Genomic DNA, 22,068 nt, shown 5'->3' on the forward strand with positions numbered 1-22,068 from the left:
GGGCACCAGACCAAGGTGGGGCGCCAGTTGCTGTCATTGGGGCGAGGCCAGCCAGGCCGAGGGACCCTACCCGTTCATGAATTTCATGCACTAGGCCTCTAGTATAAATAGATATAGACATAGATAGATATAGATATAGATATAGATATAGATATAGATGATATAGATAGATATAGATATAGATATAGATATAGATATAGATATAGATATAGATATAGATATAGGTATAGGTATAGGTATAGATAGATATATATGACATCTTTATCCATTCATCCATTGATGGTCACCTAGGTTGTTTTTAAATCTTGGGTATTATAAGTAATGCTGTCATGAACATGGGAGTGCAGATCTCTTCATGATCTTTTTTTTTTCTTTCCTGAGGATATATATCCACAAGTGGGGTTATTGGATCATTATGGAAATTTTATGTTTAATTTTTTTTAGGAATCTCCACATTATTTTCCACAGTGGCTGCACCAATTTACTTTCCCACCAGGAGTACACAAGGGTTCTCTTTTCCCCATATCCTCACCAACACTTTTCTCTTGTCTTTTGATGATTGCCATTCTAACAAATATAAGGTGATGTCACTTTGTGGTTTTGATTTTCAATTCCCTAATAATTAGTGATGTTGATCATCTCTTCGTGTGCTAATTGGCCATTTATATATATTCTTAGAGAACTGTCAAGTTTTTTCCCATTTTTAATTATTTGTTTTTGTCATTTTGTCAACAATTCATTGTTGAATTGTAGGCATTCTTTCTCTGTTCTAGATATTAATCCTTTATCAGATACATGATTTGAAATCGTTTCTCAATAGTGGGTTTGAGTGTATTTTATTTCACAGTTTTCATGGTTGTTACTCTAGATATTACAATATACTTACATGACTTATTACAGTCAACTAGTACCAACATTTTACCACCTTAATCTAAGGAAACCTTACTTCTACTGAGGTCTCTTATCTCCCACATTGTTAGATGTCATTGTCTTGAATATCAGATTGCCTTTTTTTCAGTCATCAAATATGATTTATGGAATTCATGAGTGAAAAGATGGCACATACCTATATTTCTGCTCTTATCCTTGTTTATTCTTTCCTTATGCTCCACTTTATTTTATTTTATTTTGGCTTAAAAGAACCTTCTATAACCAATTTTTAAATTTGGGTTTGCTAGTGACAAACTCTTTTATATTCCCTTTCTGTAAGGAAGTCATTATTTCATCTTAATTTCTGAAGGGTAATTTTGCAGAATATTGAATTTATAGTTGACATTTTTTTTCCTTTTTTTTCTTTCATTATTTGAAAAACATTATGCCACTTTCTTCTCACCTCCATGGTTTTCAAATGGCCAATCTACTATTATTCAAATTAATGTTCTATAAAAACACTTGGTATGTATTCCTTTGGGTTTATTCTGTTGGGATTTTCTCAGATCCTTGAATTTGTACATATGAGTATTTTACCAAATTTTGGAAGTGTTCAGTCACTATTTCTTTGAATATTCTTCTAGGCCCATTATCTGTCTCCTCTCCTTCTGCTAGTTCAGTGACATAAATGTTGGGTGTTTTGCTACTGTCCTGTCGGATCCTGAAGTTCCTGTTTATTTAAAAAATATTTTATCTATACTCTGTTGTTCATATTGGGTGAATTCGGTCGATCTGTCCACAATCCTTTCTACACTACTTTTGAGCCCATCCTCCAATTTATTTCCTTTTATTATTATTTCCGTTATTGTAATTTTCAATTCTATAATTTCCATTTGCTTATTTTTTTATAACTTGCATTTATTTGGTGAAATTTTCTATATTTCCATGTGTTCTAGAAGAATATGTAATTGATTGCTTAAACAGTTATTTTGATCGCTGTTTAAAATCCACGTCAGATAATTCAACCATCTGACTCATCTTAATCTTGACATCAGTTAATTGTTCTTTCTCCTGTGAGTTGTGATTTTTTTTTTGTATGACCGGTAGTTTTTTATTATATCCTGGATATTTTCTCGGTAAAGTTAGACAAAGGAGACTTTGGATCCTATTTAAGTGTTTTATAGTCACAGGCGGTCACTGTTTTAAGTTTGAGATGCAGGTCCTCCCCTACATTTTTGGGCCATGGTTCCAATGACAGTTTATCTTCCCATGCGTTTCCCTTGTGATTCTGGTCTGCCGACTTTAGCTGGTGTCGCTGCAGTTTATTACTAGTCCGAGCTGCCCTTCCTGAGGGAGCGGAACCAGCTTTCGATGGTCCTGCCTCTGGACGCCTCTCCGTTAGGAAGGAGGGTCACAGGTGTGCAGGACAGAGAGGCTCCCTGGGCTGGGCCACTTCTCAGGTGGTGGAGTTTAATAGAGGCAACCTGGTGTGTAACAAAACTTGAAAAAAAGATATAAAAATGGGAAAGAGATGTACAAAAATATGCCAAAGACAAAAATGTGTCTTTCGTAGCCTTTTCTACAGATGACCCTACACATTTCCCATCCATGTTGGAAAAAAAGGCAATAGAAAGAGGCTCCCTGTCTTCCTGTACGTCTTTTGCCTCTGGAATTGACTTTCTCACCTAAATACCGTAAAAAGGAGCTTTGTGCCCTCTTTTGTAGCAGACATTTTACTGTGATGGCACTGGCCAGGGGAGCAAGTGCACAATTTATTTCTACTGAATCTTCTGCCCAATGTGAACCATGAGGGAACCAAAGAAATTGTTGCAGCAAATTGCACTTTGGGAGCACTCCGCAGGTTACAGCGAACCTTGCCACCCGAAACATGTTTCCCTCACTGGGTCTTCGAAAGGCACAGTGAGGAATGTAGGTATGAACCAGACAAGGTGGGTCAAGTACAATTGCTAACCATTTAGATTTTTCTCCACCTGTTACCATTCAAGATATTTTCTGAATGTGAATTCTTGTATCTTTATTCCTCAAGAAGTAGTGAATAAGTGATTCACAATAGATGAAAATACACTTCTGAATCGTGGGTATATGTATATTAGAGGATGCATCTTCAATAGTTCAGCACTTTTATGCAAGCTTATAAGTGTAGTGGTTATGAATTTATAACAATAAGTTACATTTGACTTTTCATATCTTTCTATTGCTGGGCTTTAGTCAAGATGTTTCAGTGTTGTCCCTCAGAGGTACGTCTTCAGGGAATATGAAGTCGACCTTATCTGTTCAATGTACTTATTAGGTGGGTGAGTCAGACTAAAGAATTTTCTATGTTGGAAGACACTAAAGCATAATTTATGGTCTGCTCAAAACACAACATATTTTTAAAACCCTGATTATTGCAGATAATGGTGTTATTGTCATTGCAAAATTTTGTAATTAAAGAATAGATTTAGTACAGTGCTTTAAACTTATTTTCCATTATGTTTTCCATTATGAAATGGCTTTAAGGTGGCTGTTTCTATTTAGACTAAAAACAAATGCAGCCAGCCATTGTGACCAAGAGCTCAATTTTGTCACTTTATTATCATAATTATTGGCAAGAAGAAGAGATTGTATATTGATTTAGAGGCAAATTTACATTTTTATTATTGTTATTCCTCTGATCCTAAACAAGTTGACACAAAATAAAGTATGCATAATTTTAAAAATTGTTAAATAGATCAATTTCAGAACATTGAACTGGGGCTTTGGGATTTCAGGTTATTCACTTAATTATAGCTGTAATTCTCAGCACCTATGGAGAATTAATTTTAATGGTCATGAAGTAAAAGATAAGTTTTAAATGCTGTGGAATTTGCTTAATGTCATTTAATTTGAGGGGAAAATGTTTTTCTGTAATCTACGTGACTCATACTTTATCCTTAAGCTTCTTGAGAGCAAGAACCTTACCTTCCCTGTCTTTCTGTTAGTGCCACAAAACCAACAACCACCCCTATTTATGTATAATATCTGGGCTTTAATTTTATGTGCAATATAGTAGGTATAGTAATAACTCTTATGTCCATTAGACGTTATAACTTTTGATTATCCATATTTCAGGCCAATACGTCTTCAACACTTTTTGTCACTGATTAAATTCAAAGTAATTAAATTCATATAATATTTTATCATTTAAAAGTTTAGTACATTTTACCATTACAATACCAGGATGTGAAGTTCCATAAAGGAATTTGTTTTCTACCCTAACCCCAGAACCTGAAACAGTGTTCTAGCACATAGTAACCATTCAATATTTGTTGAATGCATCAATACATTTTTTATATATTTTATTGATTTTTTACAGAGAGGAAGGGAGAGGGATAGAGTGTTAGAAACATCGATGGGAGAGAAACATCAATCAGCTGCCTCTTGCACACCTCCTACTGGGGATGTGCCTGCAACCAGGGTACATGCCGTTGGCCGGAATCGAACCTGGGATCCTTTAGTCCGCAGGCTGACGCTCTATCCACTGAGCCAAACCGGTTAGGGCAATACATTTTTTAAAACACTGTGGAAAAAATAGTCAGCATAGGCTGTCTTTGTGGTATGGTATGAAGACCCCCAGATTTAGTATAAAGAAATCTAAATTAGTGTCCCTTCTGCTACTAATTTGCTGTGTGATATCAGGTATGCCACCTAACCTCTCTGTGTCTTTCTCATCTATGAAATGAAGAAAATAGATTTGATGAGTGATAAATTCCAGCCCATGTTCAAAAGTGCATAAGTCACTGATTCATGATTAGTAGTGTTCATTTGGGAAGCAGCCAACTGGAAATAAAGTTACAGTTTGTGGCCATGACACCAGTGCTGCCAACTGGCACGTCAGGGCTTGGAACTAAGACTTTGGTCTCTGGCTACTAAAAATTTGGCTCTAACAATTAAACTAATTACCAGCTTCATTCTTTTAAGGCTTTTCTAAACTTTGGCATGGCAAGTTGATTTTTAAGAATAAAGAAAGCTAAATCTGATGCAGAAGAGAAAGATGTAGAATAATGATAAAAATAACTAGAATGAAATCCTGGCTCCAAAATTTTCTGAGAGCTTGGCCAAGTAATTTAATCTCTCCATGGCTCAATTTTAGCATCTGTAAATAAGGATAATGATGATATCTAAATAAAGTGATTTATTTAAAGTTCCTGGGACATGATAAGCTTTGACACCCTTACAGCCAGGCTAATGTAAAGTAATTAGATGAGTGAAAAAATTGTTCATGAAAATAAATCTGTGTATTTGGCCTGAGGCACTGAAAGGTGAAACAGTGTGTGAGCACATGGCTGAGTATGTCTGTATTGTGGCACCTCTACCTCCCAGCATTAATAATTTAGGCTGTTTCTTAACATCTCTACATCTAGGTCTTTTCAGCTGTAAAATGGTGATAATAATAGCAATCAATGTAATGTGCATAGAACAATGCCTGGCATATTGTAAGCCCTCAATAAATGGGGCTATTCTTATTATGTCCTGTTAAGTTTTCCACACGGGTAATTAAAAGAGATGTGGAAAGACTGTAAGTCCACTGAATGAAGAAAAAACAATGGGAATTCAGCAGGCCAAATAGATAATAGTCTAGTGCAGTGGTCGGCAAACTGTGGCTCGGCAAACCACGGCTCGCGAGCCACATGCAGCTCTTTGGCCCCTTGAGTGTGGTTCTTCCACAAAATACCTACTTCTGCGCATGGGCCACGAAGTTTCAATTGCACTGTACTTGCGCGCCTGCATGTGGTATTTTGTGGAAGAGCTACACTCAAGGGCCCAAAGAGTCGCATGTGGCTCGCGAGCCACGGTTTGCCAACCACGGGTCTAGTGGGTTGTTCTTGGTCTTGTGGCGCGTTTTTTTTTTTTTAACTATTTGCAAACGTATTAAACTTTGAGATTTCAGGGGGAAAAAACGCTGTGTAAATGCAGGGTATTGAGAGATCCCACTTTAGTCATTGACAATAAATAACCAATTTAATATAAAATTATACAATATCCAATTTTAAAATCTTGGGTGATGCACCCTACCCTTTTTATTTTCTTAATCCTCACCTGAGAATATGTTTTTATTGATTCTTTAGAGAAAGAGAGAGAGAGAGACATCAGTGTGAGAAAGAAACATCAATTGGTTGCCTCCTGCATGCACCCTGGCCAGGATCGAACCTGCAACCTGGAAATGTGCCCTGACCAGGAAGCGAACCCATAACCTTCTGGTGTACGGAACGACGCTCGAAGTAACTGAGCCACCTGGCCAGGGAGAGCCTTCCTTTTAACTGAGAAACCTGCCCAAGGAAAAGATCTTTTAGTCTTCTGCCACATGGGTTAAAAGATGCTGCTGAGCAATGCGCTAAAAGTTGTAAATAGATTATTATTCATTTGCTGGCACAGCTATGCCACCACAATGAGTCGTTGCACACCTGCCATTCACCGGGATCCCCAGAGCATCGGGTCTGTGGAGAAGTGAGTTTGTGTTTGGGGCAGTCCCTTACAATTTCAGCACAGAGAGTTCTTCAGCCAAACTGAAGCTGCAAAGCGGTCACAGTTGGGCTGAGATATAAAGGAGAGGATGGAAAGGGAAGAACACGGGTCAAATAAGCAAAGGCAGTTAAATGGAGGCTAAGCTCCAACTAGCACTACACATTTTAAGGTGCTTTGTTTTTAGTGAGCCTTAAAGAGACATGAACTAAACATATATTGCCTGATGGTGAAGCCTTTTCCAGTTGATTGGAAAATTCCTTGGTTATATCTGAGCACACATTACCTCATTTTTAAAAAATCATGTGCAGTTGTTCAGAAATAGGTACAGCCCATTCTTCCCACAGGATTACAGTAGAAGGGACTTCTTAGCAGAAAGTAATGGAAAGTTTCCTCCCTTAAAATTATTTGTTACACAGTAAGTTTGCTTGCACTTAGCAAGTAAGTGCTTCTTTAAAATATAAATATCTCTCAAAAGTGTAAGGTATCTCCTTTATTCACACTTTAAAAGTAAATTGTTGCCCTAGCCAGTTTGGCTCAGTGGATAGAGCATCGGCCTGTGGACTGAAGAATCCCAGATTCAATTCTGGCCAAGGGCACATGCCCGGGTTGCGGGCTTGATCCCCAGTCGGGGGCTTGCAGGAGGCAGCCAATCAATGATTCTCTCTCATCATTGATGTTTCTATCTCTCCCTCTTCCTTCCTCTCTGAAATCAATAAAGAAATATATTTTTAAAAAAGTTTTTTTTTTAAAAAAAAGTAAATTGTTTTTATTGCTGACTTTTCTCTTTCCCAACTGAGGATTTGACCTTGAAGGCAGTAGAGTCTGAAATGGAAAATTTAAATTAAATTATTAAATTAAATTAAATTAGAAACAGAAGGACTTCTGAGGTCGGTTGGTTCGATAAAGGAGCTTTGGTCAGATGTGCAAGAGCTATTTGGGAAGGAAGGAGAAGATGTTCAGACATGTGAGGAGAACAGTCTAGATTAATTTAATTGGCAGTTATATTGGGATTTTCAGTTCATTTCCCATATCCTACATCCAATGCTTAAACTATAAGTTAATGCTTGAAGCACTTGCTAGAATGTGTGCCAGTTCATTGCAACAGGGTGACGGTTAATGTCCCATAACTAGCTGGGCCCAGGGCATAATGAAAATGCAGGTCACTTGTTCCAAAGGCAGGGCCGAAGGTTGGTTAAATGTTCTAAAATACAAGACTGTTTCTTTCTTCTGCCATTTCTCTCTCAACTTATCATAATGTTTACATTTACTATTTAAGGCAGTTTTAAGGAAAGAAAAAACAAAAGTTTAAATGATTAACATGAGTTTTACTATTCATCTTTATATTATACATTGTAAATGAAAGAATATTTAAGTTATTTGCAAAATCACCAAAATTATGCAATTTATATTTAATATTAGTAGATCATGCATATGTATACCATTCTTACCAGACCAATGGAAACACTACATAAAACTTTGCTGTTTTATTTCACTTCTCGATATGGGTACATTCTACCAACTCTCTCTCTCATTGGCTCACTGATGAGTAGGGAAGGGTTGAACAAAAGGAACTATGGATTGCACTTTCTCTCTTTCTCTTTGCCATCATTTTCAGCAAAACTGGGCTAATGCAAGTGAAAAAAATTAAAGAAATAAAAGGTATGTAAGTGTAGGAACAGAAAAAAAGTTTCCTTCTTCCCTCCTGGCTTCTTTGACTGGTCTAATAATTAATTCGACAGAAGTTAACAGAAGAAAAAAATTTAATTTCTTATGTATGGGAGCCCCATAAAAAAACTAGACTCAAGTGACCAAAGCAGGAAGCATTTATACCTTTTAGACAAGGAAACAATAAATTTGTGACAAACTAACAAGACAAAGGTGTTTGGTGAAGAAGTAACAAGATTTGCTTATGCAGCCTCTTGGCCCTAAATTTCCTCCCTCTGGTGATGAGGATAGTTTATGCTGGTACACGGAGGGTACCTTTCCCAGGGGGCATTCATCTTACTAGTATGCTTTCAGGGAGACAAAGGAGGGTCAGAGTGTGCTTCTTACACAAGCTGCTTCTTTAGTACTTTTATTAGTAATTCAAAATAATCAATATACCAAAGTGGTGTATTTTGGGTGGCATATCCGGCTCCCCTTTATAGGGTCCCTTGGTCACCTGTATTTCTTAGCACCATTACCTTCTTGTGAAGTTCAAAGCAAATTCTGGTTGGAACAGACAACATGGCCCCTGGGGACTGTCAGCTTTTCCACTTACTTAGTCATGGACATATATACTTGACCTCATTCTCACATTGAATCTCACCGAGCTCCCAGAAATCCTGGGTCCACCAGAATTCACCATCATGCACACTTATATGCAGATGAGGTAGCAAGGGGTAGCTGAGGACATGCATGATGTGCAGATACCCCCTGCTCACCCACATGCGCCACTATCCTGTTGGTCTCAATCCACCAACACTGTTTAAAGATAAATAGTAAAGCACAGGCCCATTCTCAGCATGAGGCTTCGTGCAACTGCCCAGGTGGCGTACCCACGCATCCAGCTTTGCCTTGATGTTTCTTATACACAAAAAAGGGATCACTTAGCTAAGTGGTTTGCAAAGGAAGTGGAAATGGGCTAGTCTTGGGCTAGTCTTCTTTTTTTATGTGATCTGACACTCAGACATATGGAAAATCACAAAATAAATGAAGACCTTGTTCTGAAATTCATTCTCACTCCAGGATCTGCAGGTGTGGAAGGACCAGGAAGCAGATAATTTAACTTTGTCTTCAAACAATCATCACCTTATGGGCTATAAAATTTGAATAAAAATTTTAGGATAAAACATTATATTTTAAATGATGCTGCTTATTCAGTAAAAGAGGTAATTGAGTGGAAAACTTGAGAGAGATTATTTGAGATGGAAGATAGCTATACTATGAGTTAGAAGGCCTAGGTTAGTTCTGGCTAAAATTTCAGGAAATAAAGATTTTGACATTCTAATCTCAATTCTGTCACCAAGGGGCACGTACCTTGGTCAAGTCAATCCCCTGGTCTGATTGGCCATTCTGATTTTGAGATGATAGTGCCAATTTCCTCATCTTTATAATGAGGAGCCTACGCAAGAATCAGTAAGTTTCCCAACCTATTGATCGGGAGAATGAACTGGGGAGCATTTTCAAAATGCAGATTGCCCCGATTCTACCCATAAATACTCTCATTTAATAGCTCTTGTGTGAAATTCCATAATTCGTATTTCCAGCAGCCTTCCAGGCAGTTATGATTATCAACCATTTTGGGAACCACTAGCTAGATGACATTTAAGATACCATCCAGTGTTTAAGATACTTCTTTATATTACTTATCTAACTTAGGAAATACTCCAATTGTAATAAAATTGATTTTTTTCATTTTGGTAATCATTACCTGAGGATATACTTTCCATTGATTTTTAGAGAGAGTGGAGGGGCGGGGAGGGAGAGAGAGAGAGACATCAATATGAGAGAGACATATCCATTGGCTGCCTCCCACATACATTCCTACTGGGGCCAGGGATCAAACCTGCAACCTAGGCACATGCCCTTGATTTGGAATTGAATCCAATACCCTTCTGTGATAGGGCTGACACTCTATCCACTTAGCCACACTGGCCAGGCCTAAAATTGATTTATTATTGTATATCTTGGGATCTGGGATTCTTTTCCAGAACTTGCATATTCTTTCCATTTTGTTTATATAGTCAATAAAGAACAATGTCTAGCACAAAATATATTCTCAATAAATACTTATGAAGAAATAAATGTCAATTCTGTTTGTTTAACAATAATCAATTTTCCATTATCTTCTTGAGTTACCAATTCCCCATATTTGTAGGGGGAAAATTCCTTTCAGAGTTTGTCTGGTTTAGTGGTATAATGAGAATATTTAATGTAATAATTATATTTAAACCATGAAAATCATACTTATACCTGATAGCTTTTGATAATGCAATCTCATTTTTATCCTTTGTAACCTGAATGAATGAGACATAAGTGAAAATATAATATTCCCAGCATGTTTAAGTGTTATGAAAGTACATACCATTGTTATTAATGTTCTTGCAGTTTATCACCCACAGCATTGTAATACTTAACCTGTCAACTGTGCCAGTCTCAAATATTGCTCAAAGGAGTTCTGCAGAGAATTGTATAAGCCCTCAACTTTTTGAATGTTTGGTGTTCTCTTTAGAAACAAATACAATGTATGAGTTTCTAAAGGGATTGAACTTCAAAGCAGAGATTCTGGGATGTCCTTCTGCCTTTGTTATTAGCACAGTAAGATCGAGCTAGCCCTGTCACCTGGTCTGGCCTCTGATTCCTCTTCAGTAAGAGACTTTCTACATTCATTCAGGCACTTGCATTCTTTTTTTAAAGATATCTTTTTATAGATTTCAGAGAGGAAGGAAGAGGGAGAGATAGACACATCAGTGATGAGAGAGAATCATTGATTGGCTACTTCCTGCACGCCCCCTACTGGGGATCGAGCCCACGACCGTGGCATGTGTCCTTGACTGGAATCAAACCCAGGACCCTTCAGTCTGCAGGCCAACACTCTATCCACTGAATCAAAACAGCTAGAGCCAAGCGCTGTCATTCTTAACTTAGGTTAAAAAAATTACTCAAACCTTTCAATACTCTCAATTCTGAATATCATTACATCTCCACTTAATACTTAGGTTTACTATTTTCTTATTCTTTTCTGACAATATTTTAATACGCTAGGTAGGGCCACAAAAGTATATTGCTTAAAGGAAAAGAGAAGCAGAACTCTGTTAATTCCGTCCCTTTCAACACCAGATCATTTTTGTGTGTGATGATGTCCTTTTCTTTGTGACCTTTTCAAAAGAATAGTCACAGTTCACATAAAATAAGTGATGTGTGGACACGTATCTCTGCATACGTTTGGGCCCAAGCAGAAGTCCCATTTTAGCGCTTTCTTGAGAAGGCATCATTAATCATGAGGGGGGTGGTGTGGCGTAGGCAACGGCAAGTCCCTAGTGGTACACTTGGGAAGGTTATGCCATGTTTGTTGCCTTCCTGTGGCGTCAGATGAACTTCTCTGAAAAGAATAGTATTTTTTACCTCCTTTTTTAATCACAGCTGCTGTGTTGAAGTGTTGCTACAACAATACACAGGAAGTGAATACAGTCGTGTGTGTAATATGTCTTATAAAATCAGTGATTGATGCTTGCATGCTATTGCTTTTTAAAGAGGATATAATTGTGAATAGTAGAAAAGTAGATTGTAGCATATCAAACCTATTTATTTCAGTGACATTTTTATGGTTGATTTTATTTTCTGAAAAGCATAAAAGTACAAAGTGCTTTCATCCTGCAAGACCAGGGCCATGTCACTTTTCTGGGAGAACCCCTCCTCACATCATTGGATTGGAGCCTGCCAGAGGAGTTCTTATGAGATCTTCTTAAGTATCTTTTCGTTTCAGGATAGTTATTGCATCTAATTATTGCACTTTGTTGTTTCAGAACAGTCGCTCATCACATGCCCCGAGTGATAACGGGCTAAAAAAAACTGCAAAGTTTGGATCTGTTCCTGTCTTACAAGCCAGAAAAATGGAGAATTGATATTCAAAGGTAAACTGTCTTTTTTTCCTTTACTTATCACATTCCTACAGCTTTCTCTTCAACCATCCTACAGGATACAATTTCTTTTCTTTTTTGATAGCATGGTATATTTGAATATAAATATTTATGGGTTGTAATTCCAGACACATTAACAGGCAACTGGACTTAGAGACTGTGATTTTTAACTCCCTAGTTGGCTGTACGGATTCTGAATGAGATGTGTTGTACATGTTTCCCCTGCATTCTTATTGTTAATCTGCAATGGCAGATCAGGCAAATGCTGTTGGCATGACTGTGGACCAAACTGTTGTATTTTAGGTTAAGCATGGAATTATGAAAACAGGTGGCATAGTATCAGCTTTTATTTTTTCTTCGAGTGCCATACAAATGTTAATCAGCCCAGACATGCTCAATGTGATCTACGTGTGCTAAGAAGGGCAGGGGAAGGACAGAGACCATACTATGACCTTCACGCCTTTTATTTTATTATGTAGCTTTGGAAAAGATTTTTAAAAAGGGTCTTAATGAAGTATGAATCAGGAATACTGTGCGTGTGGAGTCAGCTACAGGGGATTGATATTGCTGAGTACTTCAGTGAACTAGCATCTTTGTTTAAGTTGCTTGTATGAGAGAATGACATGGCTAGTTTTTTGGGGAGCTGATCCCATGGATCAAGAATTGAGAGCAGAGAATGAATCGGGAAGAAAAGACCAAAATAAGGGTGGGTGAACCAGCCCACCACTGTGGACCAGGGGAACTTGATTATTCTGGGACCCCTAAGACGACAGAGCTACCTTCCAGAATTTCTGCCTGAAGGATGTGCAGCAAGTTTTATCCACTGACCTTTCCCCTTGGTTGTCCATTGCTCCCCGGGGGCATTGACAGCACCACCTGCTGGGCTATGCTGGTACCACAGGAGGTAGAAAGCGGAAAGAGTTGTCACTGGAGGCAGACACTGAAAAGTCCAGAGAGCCGAGTGGCCCAGAATGGTATGTCTGTGAGTGTGGCTGAGGTCAGAGGTGGGCCAAGGTGGGGTGATCCAGGGAGCCAGAGGCATCTGTCATAGTTCCTTCTTCTTTTCAAAGCATACAATAAATCACATATTCCTCCTCCTCAGTGAACTATCTCCAGGAAGAAAATGTTTTGTGTTTTAAAGTTGTTAATAGTGATTTCCAAATGTCAGAGAACCAGAGTGAGCTCTGTTTCAAAACTAACTTATTCATCGATTAATTTCCCATTCCAGAACGGGAAGTACATCTTGGTCCACATGTACATTTGAGCCATCATATAATAAGATTTGAAGTGTGACCAAAACATTGGAATTACAGATAATGTAATAACATTATATCTATATTTATTATTCACTGTATATTGTTTTGTATGTAAAAGGTGTCTGTGGACACACAAATATTTAATTATTCTCTTTCCTATCTGGAAACAACCAGTTAACAGTGTCATTATTTGTACGACATGAGTGACTTAAATTTGCATGTCAGAACATAATGTGGCAGAGATGGTCAGCCAGCAAAATGGATTTAACACAGTAAAGTGATTCCGAGTTTGTTTGTTATTGTGATGTAAAGATTATAATAAGGATGGACATAAGATTAAAATAAAGTCAGGTAAAGCCTTCCATTGTGTTGTGACCTGGAAGATCATTTGTTTAGAGGAGGAATGTAATTAATTGGTGAACTCTGTAAGGATCATCTATTAAAACAAACCGGTAACAAACATTTAAAATTAAAGAATGTACATTAGCGTGCAAATTTCTCATGAGGAAATGAAAGTAGAGGGGGGAGGGAAAAGGGCAGCAGAAAGAGGCGGGAAAGGGAAACCAGGGTAGTGGCGGATGGCAAGGCAGAAATGCCAAAGAGAAGACAGAATCAAACTATGGGGCGAAGAGCATGGCTGACAGTAGAGAGCATGTCTTAGAACAGATCACATCTGAGCACAGAATGCAAACCCAGTGAACAGTCCCAGTCACTTTCCTGAGTTACCAAAGAAAGAAGAAATGACTGTACCTCCTTACCTGAACAAGGCGATCACCTCTCCGGTCTCATTCAGCTCTGAAGTCTTGCTAAATATAAGTTTGGTCATGTCTGCTTTTTGCTCAGAAAATATTCTCTGATTTATCAATTCGCCATTGTCCAAACTTCTTCACTAACATTTAAAACCTGCCACTCTGTTTCTTGACTTATTTCTTGTGACTTCACTTACCAGTGGTCTGGACCACTGTCTTGTATGGAGGCTGCCAAGTGATTTCATGGATTGGTCTGGGATGAGGCCCAGGACTTGGCATGTCTAACAAGTTCCTGAGTAATGCTGGTCCTGCTGGTGCAGAGACCCTACTCTGGGAACCACTAAGTAAAACGAATGATCCAGGTTGGTGTCACACGTTCTACATTGCAGCTGCAGTCAAGACTGCTGGCAATATGAGGGCTTGCTTGCCAACTTCCAGTGTGGGAGGTGTGTGAAGGTCAGGATCTGTCTTCTGGTCAGATACTGACTTAATATCATAACATCTTCAACAGTAAGTCTTTTGATACATTTTATGCCCTGCTGTGTTATATACTTTAGGTTTATAAATATGTGTTGGATGGTTGGGGGGGGGGTGGAGGGAAGAGAGGAAGGAGAACAGGAAGACAGATGGACAGGTTTGGAAACCAAGGGTTGGTTTCAGCAAGAAACATAACTTCTTACAAAGAAACTGCTCTGGCATATGCCATTAGGGAAAAACTAATTTCCTTCGCATGAAAACCTCCCTATTGTATAAGACCATACTCGAGATATAAGGCATTTTATTAGGTGGAATAGCTCTGTGATTCAGAGCCTGCACGTCTGGTTATCAATACCATTGTGCTCTCTAATAAGCAGAGTCGTTCACAAAGGAATTTCTGCTATTTGATTGAGTACAACAAGGGAAATGTCATTTATATCAAGACAAATTGGACATTTTACTTTATAAAAGAGCCACTGGGTATGTGAAAGCAGGAAATCACATCTATTTAATAAATTCCTTTGCAAATGTCTCTTCCTTGAGTTTAAATTTTGCAGCTGCAGCATCATTTGAATGTTTGTTCACATTTAGGACAATTGTGCTTTCTGGTTTTTTGCTTTCTTGCATTCAAATGTGTTCACGTATCAACATTGCACATTTTCTCTCTGCATCTTTTCATCTGCATCCTTCATCCGGTGATTGGCTTGGTAAATTTATCTCACTCTTCTTGCTAAAATAACTGTTCCTGCTGTCTGTTTTCTGCCTACTCTTTGATTTATTCCAGTAATTGGGCTCAATGCCTACTTTTTAGAGCTCAGTGTGAAATTTGTTCTGTGTGTTTCTAAACCAAGTCCCCACATTTTTTTTCCTGTGATGTGTTCTGTTGTAGCATCAGCTTCAAAATTAACCCTGGAAAAAGCTTATTGCAGCTATGTATTAGCATAAATAATAACAATGTATGACATGAATCTTAAAACTTTATTTTTAAAACTTATTTCATAATTTATTTTAATAGTAGGACATTAAAATTTTCATGTCATGTTATGGCATTCCTAATGTTAAGCTTAACGGAAAAATCTCACTTCCAACATTGTTATTACTTTCTTATATGTCGTTAGCTGATTCGTTAGGCCTCAGTTACCTCCATTACAAAAAGAAGGAATTAGGATAAATGTCCCTGGGGATTCATTCTACTGCCTTATCTTGCAATCTCAGGATGCATAAAATTTGCACAAAAGTATGTGTGTGTCAGTCAATCGACTAATGGCACATATTTGACAATAAAGTTGAAAGAACAGTGTTTTGAATACAGAAAGATCTGAGTTCAAAACTTACCTTTCACCTATTAACAGCATGAGTTTGGAGAATTTACTGAACTGCTCTATGTGAGTTAGTATTTTTATCTGTAAAATGGGGGCAATGTTAGTGTTACCAGCAAGGTTGCTTTAAAGACTAGAGATAAATCTTAAAAATAGTTAATACCATGCTTATATGATGAACATATTTAGTTCTAAAGACCTGTGCAACCCCTAAGCTGACCAGAGCCCTAGACATGGTTTTAGAAGGTAATAGAGACTACATTCCTATTTTCCAATATCATTCTACAAGCTGAGGAAATTTTTATTTTAGACTCTAAAAAAGGAACATAGTTTAGAAAATGTATTCCAAATTTACTAGTAGTCATTGGATATTTACAAAACTAATGGGAAAATTCAGCATATTTGCTCATCTATCCAGGAAATTTGGCTCTGTCCATTGCCACTGATTACACATAGCAAGCAAGGCCCTTTTTTAAAAAGAGTGACTCTTTGAGTGTCAAAGCATAAAGTTTGCCAATTGTATTCTGTTTTCTGACTTGTTATCTAGACACAGTTTGGGCAGCAAGTAAAATATAGATTCTTTAAGACAAAGGGTTAGCCTGAATAAATGTCCCTATACTCTTTATATCTGATTTTAGTATGTTCAAATGTATCCCTTTCTTTCTTGTCCTCTAAAAGCCTATTTTTATAGCCAATTTGCCTGATGCATGCAGCTTTATGTCCACAGGCAAATGAAATCAAATTTTGGTCAGTAGATGTTTTATTTGCTACAGGATTCATGCAAATAACGAATTTGTCTGCTCCTCTTATTTGTCTTTGAGGTTGAATTGTCATTTTGTTGTTGGTTAACCCCAGGACTTTCTCAGCAGAAATTCAGAGCTGCCTACCTAACAGGAATAGATAAAAAAAGTTTGGGGGTACATTTCATCCATCTTGGCAGAGGTTTTAATCCTGTTGCTCTTTTTCTATTTTGATATTCTATAAATCTTCTGCAAGTTTATATGTTTTGAGGTATAGCTTACTGTTTTACTTTTATGTAAGTCAAATAATTTAGGAGCTAAGAACTCTGGTGCTGTTTGAGTATCATAACTATTTCAGACATCTGTAAGACAGCTAAGATCTACTTGTGGAATGTTGTGTTTATTTGTCATGTCTCAGAAACATATCAGTGTCAAAATGAAAATCATACTGATGAGGTTATTCCAAGCCCTAAGGACACACACACACACACACACACACACACACACACAGTGCATGGTGGTGGTGAAATTGTTTACTTAGACAATTCAGTCCACAGTAGAATTTTTACTTTTATGTAAGTCAAATAATTTAGGAGCTAAGAACTCTGGTGCTGTTTGAGTATCATAACTATTTCAGACATCTGTAAGACAGCTAAGATCTACTTGTGGAATGTTGTGTTTATTTGTCATGTCTCACAGACATATCAGTGTCAAAATGAAAATCATACTGATGAGGTTATTCCAAGCCCTAAGGACACACACACACACACACACACACACACACACAGTGCATGGTGGTGGTGAAATTGTTTACTTAGACAATTCAGTCCACAGTAGAATAGTTATTCTACATAGACTAAGTCTAACTGAAATTGTCATTTCTTATTAAATGACCTATTAAGAACTCTCTTAAAGAAACATAAGTATTTGTTGTTGTATGATAGAATAAGTTTTTTATAAAATAGCGTATAATGGAATTTATTGGAACTCACATTTTTGAGTAGTTGTTGACATTGTAAGAATATCCAAGGACAATTTACTAGGTAGTAAAAGGTTCAGCTTGAGGAGAATTATAGGCGAACAAGAAAAGGAGGGAAGGCATGTTGGCTGAGATTATTTCGTTCTTGCTGTATTCTCATCATGTGCTAGAAATTTTCACCTAAAATATCTTATCTCTGTATATAAAAGGCTAATATGCAAAGTGTCCTTGGGGGAGTTCGACCAGGAGTGGGGGGAGTTTGATCACTTGCTATGACGAGTGCTGACCACCAGGGGTGGTGTGGAACAAAGGAAGGCCCAGCTGGCAGCCAGCAGCTGGGGAAGGGAGGCCTGGCTGGCAGCTGGAAGGCCCTGATTGATCCTGTTCACAGTCCAGGCCTAGGGACCCTACCTGTGCAAGAATTTCATGCACCGGGCCTCTAGTTTCTATATAAAAGCTAAGGTTAGAGAAAAGATGGTACCATTTTAAACATTAGTGCCAGAATTCTTTACCATTTCCATGTAATCTGGGAATTATAAATCAAATAAGGTACACATTTGACAAAATAATGATAGTGATTCACAATGCCTATCTCTCTGGCACTTCAAATATTTGAGGACTTTTTGGTTATTGGTATTTATTTATGATTAAAAACATGATAGCAAACATGATTTAAATACTTAGGTATATGCCAATGTAGTGTTTACCCTTAGGGTCTTTGGCTATTGACATAAGAGATTAACATGAGAAAAGCACACAAATGTGTGTGTTTTTCTGTTTCCACAAGTTTTTTTTTTAATTTAAATCTTTATTGTTGAAAGTATTACATATAGCCCCCTCTTTCCTTCATTGACTCCTTCTAGCACACCCTGTCCCCTGCCCCAGGCCTTCACCTTATTGTCTGTGTCCATGGGTTATGCATATATGCATACCAGTTCTTTGGTTGATCTCTTACCACAACTCACCCACCTCTGCCTTCCCTCTGAGATTCCACAGTCTCTTCCATGGTTCTACGTCTCTGGATCTGTTTTGCTCATCAGTTTATTTTGTTCATTAGATTCCACATATGAGTGAGATCATGTGATACTTGTCTTTCTCTGACTGGCTTATTTCGCTTAGCATAATACTCTCCAAGTCCCTCTATGCTGTCTCAAAGGGTAATGTTTTATTTTCCTGCTTTTTTTCAATGCCTTTGGCTCAAAATAATCCATGTGCCAAAGTGCCATATTTTGGGGTGGCACATTCTGACTCCCTTCACCAGGCATTGTTTTAAGCATTTCACCTAAGTTACCTCACTTAATCTTCACTATCACTTGTGAGAAAACTTACTGTGCAACTACAGGGAGAAATCATCAAATCTATCATCAAAGTAACAGATTCCACGATATTTTCTCAATCGTAGAGGAAGCTCACAAAAAAACTTGTTGAAGATACAGACGATATGATCAACACACAAATAAGATTCGTTTACTGGTTATACGTAGACTTCTTCATTCAACAGTTGGAGAATACCAACTCTTTTCAAGTACGTGCATAATATTTTTAAATTATGTGCTAAGCCATGAATCAATTCTCAAATGTACTCTTCATTCAGAAATGAAGACTCTGTGGAAACACTAAATAACTTGCCAGAGAACACAGAGCTAGTATGTGGCAGAGCAGGGCACAAACCCAGACGGTCTGCCATCAGAGCTACTTGGCTACTGTATTATCTGTCCATATTGGTTTTACAGGTGGAAAGCAAGGAGTTGGTCTTTAAGAAATAATTTAAACTTTTATATCAGGAGGAGAGAACTAGAGATTAAATCTAATTTATTAACACAAGGATGCTACCAATTTGAGATTAACCAATTGGAGTGTTATATAACCTATGAAGCTAGACTTAGAAGAAAGCAGTTCAAACCATAAATTAAAAGTAGGTTTAAATGATTCCTGAATGTTTGAATAACAAAAGCAAAGCAAGAATGGCCTAGTTTGCGTTATTTCCTAGATTCATTTCCTTAAAGAACTCAGACATGAATTATTCATCATATTTGGGGTCTATGTATAAAATAGGAGGACATCCTGGTGTTTCACAGTCACATTTAACTCATTATTTCCAAAACTAAACTCATAAATGCCTCCTCCTATCTGCTCCTCCCTTCTCTGCACTTCTCTGTCCCCACCTTTGTCACCACTACCCACACACCCAAAGGCTTACATTAGAAATCTGGGAGTCATCTCTGAAATCTCTTTGCCTCCCACCTTGGGTAAATTTGAATGAATTTGTTGAATGAAATTCCATATTATCCATCTAGTATTTTATTGCCCTAGTTAGATGATTACAGTCAAAGAGAGTGCGGATATCAGACTTATGTTCTGCTGATGTTTTCTAATGTGTTTTGGTTTCTGGCCACACTATTCAATTCCCATGTGTGGTTTGTTGTTGTTGTGTTTGCATTTTGTTCTTAGTGGTTGTGTTGGTGTTGAGTGTAAATATATTCATGGAAGATCCACTATAGAAAGGTTAAGACACTTTCTCTTCTCCATAAAGATATTGTATATGTATGTTGACAAGTAGAGTGTTTTGCCTTTGACACCCACACGTTCTCAGCAGTATTTCACTCTTTAGTATATTCCATGGTGGGGAAATTGGTTCCCTGGCAAGGCAGCTTTCTTAATCAAAGACTTCCTGGGTCTTAAGTAATAAGAAACTCAAATGTTTCTAACTGAAACTTATAGTGAGGCTTAATTGGCCACATATTTCAATCTCCTTTTGGGACCTAAAACTATAAACCTTATATATAAGAAAATATATTATGAGGGATACAAGGAAAGTTTCACACATTTGATCCATTTTTATTTAAGAGAAGTAACTGGTAAATAACATATGCATTGGTATTAAAAGCTTGAATAATTTATCTCTTCCATGACATTTAAATTGCTCCTTCTTTCCTGCTATTTTCATTATATTTAACTCAAACTTGTATCTAAGTATGGAAAATTGTGCATAGTTAAAACATGGGGAAAGGTTTCTTGGGCAGGTAAACTGAGGGCCTGAGTTCCCATAGGATCTTAACATTAAGATGAACGCTGCCCTCCAACCTCCTACCCCAGGGAGACAGGTATAAGAAGAACTATGGATTGAATTCCAGGGAAGACCCTCATTTAGGAGGGGCAGGGCAGGAAGAAGGAATTAGCTGGGAAGTTCAAAGAAAACCAGAGCTGGACACTAGTTATAGCATTAAAAGCAGATTTATTCCAGATCATTGCCTCATAAATCTCCTAGACGCTTCTCCGGTGTAACCGTCCTGGAGGAAGATTGTGTCTCTCCTCCAGACACCGATAGCCTCTCCTCAAAGTCCTCAGGGTGTTGAGAACCTGTCATGTAGCCCATTGTGTAGTGATCACATTTGAGTCTCATAAGATTTTGTTGGGATTCACAGAGCTATGTGACTTGCCTCTCGAGATTACATCTGAATCGCCCGTTGTGTTATCAATGCCAGATACCTAGTAAATGCTCAATAAATGTGTAATGAGTACATCAGTTACCTTTATCTGATTACATATTTTATTTTATTGAGAAGATTTAAAAGTCCTAGATAATAGGAATTACCTTTTTCATGCTTTTGTATCCCTCATAATACCTAGCAAAAAGTATATTACAGAGAGCAAATAAAAGTACTTGGTTTATTTATCTTAACAGTTCTTTATTTTATGTTGTTTGCCTTGCTCCATGTTGAATGCAAGATAGTTTAGAGTAGAATTCTGAGTATTGCTTTGCCATAAATTAGTATAGCACCGGGCTCTCCTGGAAGCTCATTTCTGCCCTAGGATTACAATCTGTTAACATATTAGATAACTGTTTTACTTGGTTGAATGAAAATAGAGGTGGCAATAATATCAATTTTTATTGAGACTATGTAACCGGCTCTATGCCACATACTTTACAGATAATATATCATTTTATTCTCATAACACCCCATGGAGTAGGTAGTATTTTAGTCCCATTTTGCTAGTGAGCAAAAAAGGCACAGAATTCAAGGAATTTCTCCAAAGCCATGCAGCTAGTAAGTGGCAGAGCAGGAAATTGAACCTAGGCACTATGGCACAGAGTCTGTGTTATTCACTCAATTAATAAGTATTTTTATATCATAGTATATATCAGGCATGATTTTAGGCTCTAACAGGTGACCAGTGAATGTGTACTTAATAATTATACTATACTAGAGGCCCGGTGCACAAAAATTTGTGCACTCGGGGGGGAGGCGGGGGTCTCTCAGCTTGGCCTGTGCCCTCTCGCAGTCTGAGACCCCTCAGGAGATAACGCCCTGCTGGCTTAGGCCTGCTCCCGGGTGGCAGAGGGCAGGCCTAATACCTAGGTGCAGCCCCTGGTTGGGCTCAGCGTAGGGCCGATTGGGGAATTGGGGCGCCACCCCCTGTCATGCACAGAGCAGGGCAATCGGGAGGTTGTGATGCCACGCCCAGTCACGCTCAGGGTAGGGCCGATTGGGGGGTTGGGGCACAGCCCCCTGTCACACTCAAGGCAGGGTTGATGGGGTGGTTGCGGCGC

At 38.0% G+C, this 22,068-nt stretch overlaps 1 protein-coding gene across 2 annotated transcripts in view; it reads left to right on the forward strand.

The window, feature by feature from the left end:
* The window catches only part of DLGAP1 (discs large homolog associated protein 1), a 521,097-nt gene that overhangs the window by 101,306 nt on the left and 397,723 nt on the right, over window positions 1-22,068 (forward strand). For both annotated transcript variants that reach the window (XM_015562696.1, XM_006761853.2), the window contains exon 2: window positions 11,883-11,990. The gene's annotated coding sequence lies outside the window, so the exon portion shown is untranslated. The remainder of the gene's footprint in view (window positions 1-11,882; window positions 11,991-22,068) is intronic.

This window comes from Myotis davidii, unplaced genomic scaffold (assembly GCF_000327345.1).
Source record: "Myotis davidii unplaced genomic scaffold, ASM32734v1 scaffold96, whole genome shotgun sequence".
NCBI classification, from domain to species: domain Eukaryota; kingdom Metazoa; phylum Chordata; class Mammalia; order Chiroptera; family Vespertilionidae; genus Myotis; species Myotis davidii.